Below are 10136 nucleotides of genomic sequence, written 5' to 3'. Positions count from 1 at the left end.
TTGTATCTAAACATTCCCCTACATGATTGTTACACGGACTCAGGTAACAGGGCCAGGTTCTTTGACTGGCAATATCAGTATCTAATCACCTGAGGACTAAGTTAACTAAAATCTTCCCATCACCCACCAGGTAGGTAACTGAAGACTAGAGAGGAAAATTCTTCAAAATCAAACAGGAAATTTATTAAAAGTGTTAGTAACAATGTCAGGGAGAAGGGGAGAGAATAAAACAGATTAAAACCATAAAGCAGCAATGTGGTTGCCCAAAGATGGACCTGAAACCCAGTCCCCAAGACAACCCTTGGCAATTTACACTTCTAACAAAACAAACTAAACCAAGGTATCCCAGAACTGTACTGTATCTCGAAGGATGGCTCTCAAGTGGGATTAGCTGCAGGTCTTAAGTGACAGTCTCTCCGTTGCTTGGGTTCGTAGGGACCTGGACCTGCAACTGTGCACCCAGTGGTTACCGGGGACAGGAGGAGCTCAGGACCTTCACTGTGTTGGAACCAGGAGACTGCTGGTGTTGGCAATCACGACTAGAACCAGGAACTAGGTAAGTGGATTCAGATGGAAGATACCCAGATCAGTGGGATAGACCAGGTAAGATGGTGAAGGAAGTCCTCAATGCCTGCAAAAACGTGAGTAGCTGGCTGCCTTTCAGACGGACAGCCCTGCTGACAGGATGTGCAGCCCTTTTATGCCATCGTGAAAGTTCTAGTCCAGTCTCCTCAGAGGCAGTTTCTGTGGCAAACCCTGTTTCCTGCCAAACGAAAAGGTATGAAAGTGAGTTGTAAACAACCAATACTGGACTCCATTTTAAAAGATGGATTCCATTATCCAAAATGCCTTATAACTAATTATTTTAATGCAAATACAATAAATTCAAATGTGAACAGTGAAACAAGCATAAGTAAGTATGAATAAACATATATAGGGAACGCTGCCCTACATGGTGGTGAGATCGCCAATGGATGTTAAGGGGTTTTCTGCTTTTCTCTCCTTCCTGGTCACACAAGGCTCTTCTAGGGGAATAATTTTTTCTTCTATTATCACGGTGATAGAAAAGCTTTGTGAAAAAGGAAGGTCTTGCAGTGTGTCCTAAACATTGTCAGACTCCAGATTAGTCTGATCTCCTCTACAAGCTGGTTTCCTCATTGAACCCTCTTGACTGGAAATACTTTGTCTATAGCTCTCACATGCTTTATCCTGGGCTGTGGAATGACTGTAGCCAGTTTAGTGCTGTATCATCTACTCCATATATATTATGTAGGTGAGTTAGTATGACCTTACTAAAAATGCAAGTGGTATGAATATTGAGATATGGCCTCTATCCATTACCATCAGGATGGCATTTTTAGAGCCACTGGAGCTGTCTCTGTGCTGCACCCCCATTGCAAAGCAGCGAGGATGATGGTAGATGTCACATGTTGCAGGAGGTTGGTGGTCATTTTATTCTAATTGTCTTGATTTTTCCTATGAATGGGTTTTCAAGACAGGGCAGTATTTCTATTTTTAAAAAATGACCTATCAACCCCACCATCCTCTAGGTCCAACTGGGTGTGCTATTCTGCATTTCCTCTTCACATATTATTGTTTTGCATTATTGGAAGAACTGTCTTTTTTTTATTTTTACACAATGGAGATATACCCATCTCCTAGAACTGGAAAGGACCTTGAAAGGTCATCAAGTCTAGCCCCCTGCCTTCACTAGTAGGACCAAGTACTGATTTTGCCCCAGATCCCTAAGTGGCCCCCTCAAGGGCTGTACTCACAACCCTGGGTTAAGCAGGCCAATGCTCAAACCACTGAGCTATCCCTCCCCCTCTTTTATCCCTGAGGTGCAGTGAAGTGGTCCCTGCACGTTGCTGGGGGATCCCTCAGGATGAAAGGCGCTAGGTAAATGTTAGATTATTACCTTTCGAAGTAGTACAGAAACTGGTTTATCATTTCTGACATTGGATGCAGCATCTGCAAATGATACTTTTCCTTTCAGTATGATGCTGTGTCTGCCCACAGGAAGCTCAAAATAATATTTTTAAGTAAAAATCATCCCTTTAAATGTAATATAGGCTGGGCACGTGAGCCACATGAGGTTGTCATACCGAGGGTGCATTGAGGAGAGAGGGTGCCACAAAGGCTGGGCACTAACTCGGCTGTCAGTGTAATACCACTCAGATGGAATGTTTGGGGATGAGTTGGTGGCATGACCAAGGAAGACTACAGGCCCCCGGGGTACCACCCAGTGCTATATTCCTGGTATAAGTGTCTCAGCAGGGATTCTGATGTACACCAGCATAATGCTTCCCTCCACCACTGCTAAAGCAATGCAGCCATTAAACCTCCCTTCTGTCCCCATTTACTCCGCTGACTTTCAGAGCTACCACTCACTCCAAATGGATGTGGGTTTAACACCAGCTGAAGTTTCTGCAGAAACACGACTTCCCACCTCCATTTCTCCATAAATGATGCCTGCCTTGAGCATCCATTTAGCTTCTTCACCCACAATAGTCTCTGTAAGTGATCTAAAAAGCCACTAGCCTCTCACCCTTCAGCACCTTCCTCCAGATTCACTTCTACTTCTCCACTCACAAGAAATTGCAAATCAAACTGAAGCTAAGTTTGAAACTAGTCTGTAAACTTTTCAGGGCAGGAACCATTTCTTCCTGCGTTTGTGCCTCATCTAGCACAGTGGGGAGCCAATACTGAATGGGACCTTGTGGCACTACCACAATACAAGTAAATAATAATAAATGTATTCTTCTTAAGTCTTTTTTATATTAAAACAAATATACAGTATTTTTTAAAAATTGAGCCAGATCATCAGCTGGTGTAGCTCTGGCCCTTTACATGCCTATCTAGGAAGGAAAGAAGGATAAGCTAGTGATTAAATCCCAAGGAATGGGAGTTAGGTGATCTTAATTCAGTTTCCAGTTCTGTCACAGTTTTTCTATGTGATTTCCAACAAGTCACTTAACCTCTCTGTGCTTCAGTTCCCATATCAATAAAATTGGGATAATAATACTTAATTATCTCATGAGTGCTGAGCGGCTTAATCCATTTGATAGTCTCAGATGGAAAGAGCTAGAGAAGTACAAAGCACAATATTTATTGTTCTTCTTCTTAATTATTATATCTACTGAAATTCAAAGCAGTTCCCAAAGTCTGCTCTGTAAGTGTATCCCTAGAAGTATGATTACTTGGAAAAGGTTAAGAAATGTAGTAGTTATTTCAGAGGTAGCTAGTGGGAATACCCAGAAAAGTGTAGTACCAAAATATAATAACGCAGCTGGTTCTAAGCCCCCAACATATATAGACTCCTAGTCATTTCACTTTCATTTGAAAATGGCAAAAGTGATGTTGTTTCCCATTTAGCTAAATATTTTATTATTGTTGTTGTTTCTGACCAATGATGTCATAGTATAAATCTTTAAAAGTCTTAAAAGAAAGTTGATCTGGGCAACTCCCATTAATGTCAGTGAAAATCACATAGCTAAAGCCTGGCACACTGAAATCCAGTCCAGTTATATTTCCCTGAAAAATGGGGGAGCTTAATAAAAACCCTGACAGATTCTTAAATACAGTGGCATGAATGCAGGACTATAATATATTCGCTATGGGGAAACTAAAGGAAGACATTGCCTGTCATTTTGTAAGCAGAACATTTTGATGGCTAAACCTGCCTGTGCATGCTGGATGCTAAATAACTCACTCTTTCAAGGAGCCCTTAAAAAAAAAAAGGCTCTTTGAGAGATGCATACAAACTCTGTTGTCATAGCAACTGCAAGCATCAGTGATAACCCAGAGCTTCTAGGTTGTAATGTGCATACAACCTTGTTAATGAGTGCCATAAAACAACTCTCAATTAGTGATATATGAGGTCATAATAATAACCTGATCTCACAACTTTGAATTAAACCAGAAGAGATCTGAACCCATCTAGAGGACTGTTTCTAAAACACTATATTCCCATATCAGAAGGATACTTTACACTATATAGTACCTTTTCAGACAAAGATCTCAGTGTGCTTTGCATGCTTTAACTGGAGCTCACTATATGCCTGAGAGGTAGGAGTTGTTATCTTTTCCTTATGTATGAGGAACTTGAGGCATAGAGAGATTGTCTAGTTCAAGGTTTCACAGCCAGCTTATGACAAAGTCAAGAATAGAATCTGGGTCTGCTGTCCTTTAACTACAAGACCTTCCTTCAGCTATCTGGAGTTTGTTACCAAAATGTGTTCAAAATGCAAATACAGTAATTGCTTTAATTGTTGAAGCCTCCAATCTTCTGAAAATTGCCTCTGACATCACTTCTGTTTCATTTCAGTTCAAACCCAAGACTTACCCATCCTTCCCAAGGGGGTAGCTAGATTGTAAGGGCACAAGAGGGAGACTGACACATTCCAGATATAGGATTTTCCCTCCCACACTTGAGTGTGACTCCCCCTGGTCTGAAGTGTTTAGCCTTAGGTTCACCACTCATAGGGGAACCCACGCAATTTATTGATGACTAACACGTGCTAACCTGTCCCATAGGTAGAAAGTTTGAGGAGGAGAATGTGATACAGCCAGTGCTCTCACTCTGTCATGTCCCCAACTCCATTCATCCAGCACCTGAGCCTTGAAGAGCAGCTTCTAGTGGGTGAGAGAGGAAGGATAGTCTCGTGAGTAAGGCACTGGATTTAACATCTAAGTACTCAGACTCAGAAAGTTTGAGTTCAACTATTGGTTCTGCCATAGACTTCCTATGTGATGGTGGGTGAGACACTTAGCATCTCTATGCTCATCTTCCCATCTGGAAAATGAGGTTGATATTTCCTTCCGCCCTCCCTTTTCCTGTCCCCAGACTGTAAGGTCTTTGGGAGAGGGACTGTCTTTTATTCTGGGTATGTACATTTCTTAGCACACTGGGACTGCGTCGTAGGGGCATCTAGATGCTACTATAAATAGTAATAATCATGGAGTAATATGTCACAGATTTGGTATTTCTCTCTTCTACCTGGGCTGGGAAGGGTTTAGGCTCCCTTCCTCTTGCATAAGTGGAAGGGAGCATTTTGTCCTAAGAAATTACCTCAAGTCCTGATTCTGGTGATCATACAATATGTGACACCTTCCTTCCTGTTTAAGTGATTTTGCCTTTCTGTTGCTCCCCTCTGTCCATTACACATGTACATGTTTTCAAGCCCAGGGAAGTCATTTGTTCTCCTCTGTCAGACACTGCACTAAAGTAGATTAATATATTAATGTGGCTGCTGCATTTTAGCTTTCCCCTGGTATAAAGCCTTTAGGAATATCTACCTGTTCAGATTGTTTGACTTGGGAAATTCCTACCCATAGATAATTTTGCGTCTAACTAGCAGCTCTTGATGTGGAGAACCCTTTTTTTCTACATTGATCATTTTAACTATTGGACAAGAAAGAGAATGTTATATTAATTTAATAAACTTTATTATTTTATTATTTTTATTCCAGTGCCTTGTTGTAAAATATGGTGAAAACCTCTATTTATATTACAGACAATGGTGTTGTATCAGTGTATCCCACACAGAATTATTCATCTTTCTTTTTTATATATTGTAATTTGGAGAGGCCAACAGCATTATACGACTGTCAGTCATCTTTATTCCAGGAACTTCTAATCAACAATAAGGCTGGTACTGCAAAGTCATATTAGTAAAATAACACACAAACATGTTCTAGTGCCATCTAGTTGCCTCCCAGATTAATTCTCATCATTATACCTTTATAATTATGTGGCCTGGAACCAGAACTGAGATATCCTATAGTACAAATAAGAATACGTTCAGGATACCAAATGTATTTTATAAGAGAAGTATATAAAATATGCAGTAATCTGTAGGCAGGCCAACATTCTTCATTGAGAAGAGAGGCAGATAGTTCAATATTGCTTTAAGGCAGAGTTTAAGAAAAAGTGATGCTGTGAGATTGTTAAAATTTACAAGCAGGCTATGATCATTTTTAGTTCCTCAAATAGCTGCAATGTTGTATTATGGAGTAAGGCTAATAATACACATCTGCTTTATAAAGTGCTTTAAGATCCCCAGATGAAAGGGGCTATAAGAGCACGAAGTATTATAATTACTTTTACGCTGTTCATGTCAACCTTGGAACATGTGAAGCCAAGATAGGGAGAAGGTTTCTTGGAAGGAAATGGAAAGAAACATTCTTCTCAACTCTCTACTCCTCTTATCATTTTAGATCCCTTCTCTTCATTACTCTTCCTTCCTGGTATCATTCACTTCCTCTTTAAACATTTCCATTCAATTAATTTTTAAAACTAAATGGACAAAAGTCTGCTAGGAATATGGGCACAAGTTTGGACAAAATAGCCAACCAGCCAACTTCTTTCCCCAAATTCAAACTAAACCTGAACATGAACCATTCTCAGGGGGATCAACACAGTTTAACTTTTCCCCCACACAATTATTTTCCTGCAGAATTAGATGAGGAAAGAGTATAAGATTCCAATAGGCTGCAGTTGTCTTTTGGAGAAGAGGGTCTAGTAGCTGCAGCCCTGACTGCTGTCCCGCTCCCAGCCCCAGCTCCCAACCGCAGCTGGAGGAGCAGGTGGGCAGGGCAAGATGGGGCATGAGGTAAAAAGTGTGAGGACCACTGGTCTAGTACATCATGTACAGGTGTCACACTTAAAAAGCGCTGCTGAGTGAAAGAAGATATGTAGTTCTGGAGCAGGGCTCGAATTATTTCATTAGGAATTTTTTCCTGATTGATATCTTCCAATCCCCTTCCCTTTTTTGTATTCTTATATGTATTTTCCAATAAATACATCCAAATAAAAGGTTGTTATTTAATATTTATACTGCAGTGGCATATAGGGCCAACCAGGCCAAGGCCCTGCTCTGTTAGGTGAAAACATGCCCCAAAGATTGTACAGTCTAAAGAAAAGATATCACAGTGGAGATGGGGCAACAAATATAGGATGTGCACTAGAGAAAACCCGTCATGTCCTGTATGATGACAGGAGTCGGGACTGATTTTATTATTTTTAAAATCTCCCCATTTACTGTAGTCTAATCTCTCCTTAAACAGCTTTGCTATGCTGGAGACTATTCTGGCAGGATGGAATGCTAACCTTACCCACAATGCTCAGCTTCTTCCAGATGATGATCTCTGTCACCTTTGTGACATCCTATGGAAATTCCACATTTATTGTGTTTCAATGGTTCCATGTCAAATTTGTTCAGCTGACAAGTGAAAAGGTGTTTTTTCTAACTGCCAGATCTGCCCACTCACCCAGGAATCTGAAAACCACGCTGGTATGATAACTAGTAATAGTGATTCTACAAGCCAAATCCTGTCTTCATTCAGGAGGAACAGAAGGCTGAGTTTGCAGCGCCGCAAATTAAAGGAAGCAATTATAAACCAAGCAAAACTAATATGAAAGTGAAGTCACACCATAAACATGGAACCCTCTTGATGCCATTTTTAAGAATCACTTTACATCGCAAAACTGCATTTTAAATATCTCCAATGAAGGCGATTCTCTGTCATCCCAAAACAGCTTGTACGTCTAACTAAATGTTCTTTTTTTTACAGCTTTTTCTGTTATTTAACCTGAATTTTCCAGCTGCAGTTTAAACCCAGTGTTTTTTATTGTGTCCTCAATAGCAAATGAGAATAATTGGCTCTTGTCCTCTTGATAACATCCCTTAAGAATTCATAGATTGTTATACAGCCCATTCTATGCTAGCTCTGAGACCAGCACAGGAACAGATGGGAAGCAGCTTGTCTCCCCATTCAGCATCTTGGAGGCCACTGAGACATTGGCATAGCCTATGGCAGCCCTTAGAGTTGCCCTAACTTTCACTTCTCCTTCTGTGGCTCGTATAGGATTGCAGGGTTTCAGAAGTGATGCTCCCTCACCACCTCCGTTTTCTGGACCAACGTATCCCTCCTGTCAATAAGTGAAGTTATACTCCATTCTCCTAGCCTTTCCCAATACTGCATAGGTAGGCCTTGTTTCCTATCCATTTAATATTGTTTTCCTTTTAATTTTATTTATTAACAGCTCCATTCTTTTATAACCAAAATCTTATAAAGTGTGTTTCATATTTAGAGAGAATCCTTAGTATATTCCAAAATACAAAATTATAAATTGGCCTGTGAAAGTCTCTCAAGCTGTATTAATGAGACCTGCTACCAATCGCTTTCTTCAATTATATGATCTTGATTACATATTGTATTATTTCATTGTTTATTGCACTGGGACTGTAGGACTACTATCTTCCCATGACAGCATTAACATTCCTTAGTTCCAGGCAACAGGAAGGTGGTTCTAGTAAAGGGTTTTGCAAAAATACTCTGGATGCTGTCACAAGCCAATCTGTTGTAATGATCAGCTTTGGAAATGTATTCAGGGACCCAACAATGAACTCTGTGCTCCTGAATGAATTTCATTTTTTTTATTCCTTTGTCATTTCTGCTGAGCGCATCACTTTTTTCACAAACTGGTTGCTTTTATTGCAGGCCTTACACTGCACAGTTTGTGTTGGATACCTTTGTATTCAACGCAACTAAATCTGATCTCTGCTATTTGTTTATTTTTTATATTCTTTCTTTATAACTTGATATTCATGTTTGTTTAGATTCAGTTTATTTGGGAAGCACAGTTTTCACTAGCCCTGGAGGTTGGGGGCCAGTTTGCCTGGCAACGGGTGGGTATGCTAGAGGGGTTACCATACCCCGTGGTACTGGGAACAGATTGGGGCCCCATCCCAAAGGGAAAAGGAGGCTGTGGGAGGGGACCCCCTGGCAAGAAGGGAGGGGAGACCCCTATGACGGGAGAGGAGACTCCTATGCCCAGCGGCCCCAGGGAGGGGGAGGACCCAGGTCCCCAGAGGACAGGAGGGAAAGAACCTAGACAACAGAGCCAGAGTGAAGATGGGAGAGCAGTAGGGGCGAGGGACTGAAGGAGTGTCCCATTAGAGAACCCCAGGGGAAGGTTCCCAAGGCCAAGAGGATGGAGGGCCCCAAAGAATGCCTGAAGGTGGAGCTTCCAGGCAGGGAGAGCCAGACCCCCCTGGGCAGGGTAACTGCACCTGTTGCCCCGGGCAGCCAGGACGAGGTACAGACCCACCTGGCTCCCCTGCTGACCAAAAATGGGGAGCAGCCAGGAGGGCAACCGCAAGGCTGACTGGTCTGAGGACCTGTGGGTAGCAGTAGACCTGTGGGGTGGTCCACCCCCTACCCAGTGTGCCTTTTGTGACTAGGGGATGGACCAACCCTGCTCAGAGGACCCAGGGGACCACCCCGTGGGCAGCAGTGGGCCTCCCCGGAGCAGCATCCCAGGCAGGGGGAGAAGGGGCTGGACAAGGACCCCCTCGCAGTGGCTTAAGGGCAGAGGTGTGTGGCAGGGTGCTGCTAGAGAGGCCTTAATCAGCTCCTGCCACGCCAGCCCCAGTCAGGGGGATTGGGTTGGGGCTGGGTAGATAGCTTGATGTTTGCCTGGTAACAGACCACCTGCCAGCCTCGTTAGCAGGAGCTATAAGGCTGTGAGGAAGTGAGAGCAAAGAGGGGTGGAGACTAGGAGGGGAGGTCAGACTCAGACGGAGGTGGGAGTCGCCTAGTCTGTTGCTGGCCAGGCCTATGGTAGGCCAAGCCATTAGAAAAAGCCTGTATATAGCTGGAAACTGGTGGTGGGGACTTGATCACAAATAAAGAGCAAGGGTGTTGCACCAGCCTGAAGTGTCCCTGAGTCTCTGAGAAGAGGAGGAGAAGGGCCAAATCCAGAGGGGCACGGCGTGCACCCCGTTACAGCCCAATTCACAAATACGAAGGAGACATCACTGCGATGCACTCCCGCTACTCCTGACACAATTATCTGGCTTAACCCTCTGATTCAAGTTTTTGCTCTACATCAGCCATACAAAGAAGAAAAGAAGTGTTTTGGGAAGGCATTACAATGAGCTATCACAAAAACACAGCTTAGCAGAATAATTTATTTCTAAGACATATGGAAAATGTATTCAGATGTCAGAGGAGACACGGTACATCGTGTTAATTCATGAATTGCAGCTATTTGTTTAATGCCCTTGTTTCCTTCTTTCTGCCTGGCATCTTTTGGCTGTGAAACTCACCTAAAGACCCAGCAGAAGCCT

General features: G+C 42.5%; 1 long non-coding RNA gene across 2 annotated transcripts; it reads right to left on the bottom strand.

The window, feature by feature from the left end:
• Positions 1–264: 264 nt before the first annotated feature.
• On the bottom strand, positions 265–7152 carry LOC120382857. Of its 2 annotated transcripts, none has more exons than XR_005588263.1 (3): positions 7117–7152; positions 4526–4635; positions 265–763 (listed from the first exon to the last, which is right to left on the bottom strand). It is a non-coding gene; the product is annotated as an uncharacterized LOC120382857 (long non-coding RNA). The 2 variants fall into 2 exon arrangements; XR_005588262.1 differs by lacking the exon at positions 7117–7152 and adding an exon at positions 6104–6135.
• Between the last annotated feature and the right edge of the window lie 2984 nt (positions 7153–10136).

Source organism: Mauremys reevesii, linkage group 1 (assembly GCF_016161935.1).
Source record: "Mauremys reevesii isolate NIE-2019 linkage group 1, ASM1616193v1, whole genome shotgun sequence".
In the NCBI taxonomy this organism is placed as follows: Eukaryota; Metazoa; Chordata; order Testudines; family Geoemydidae; genus Mauremys; species Mauremys reevesii.
Note: the sequence above shows the minus strand (reverse complement) of the source record. Positions and strands in the feature narration are given on the sequence as shown.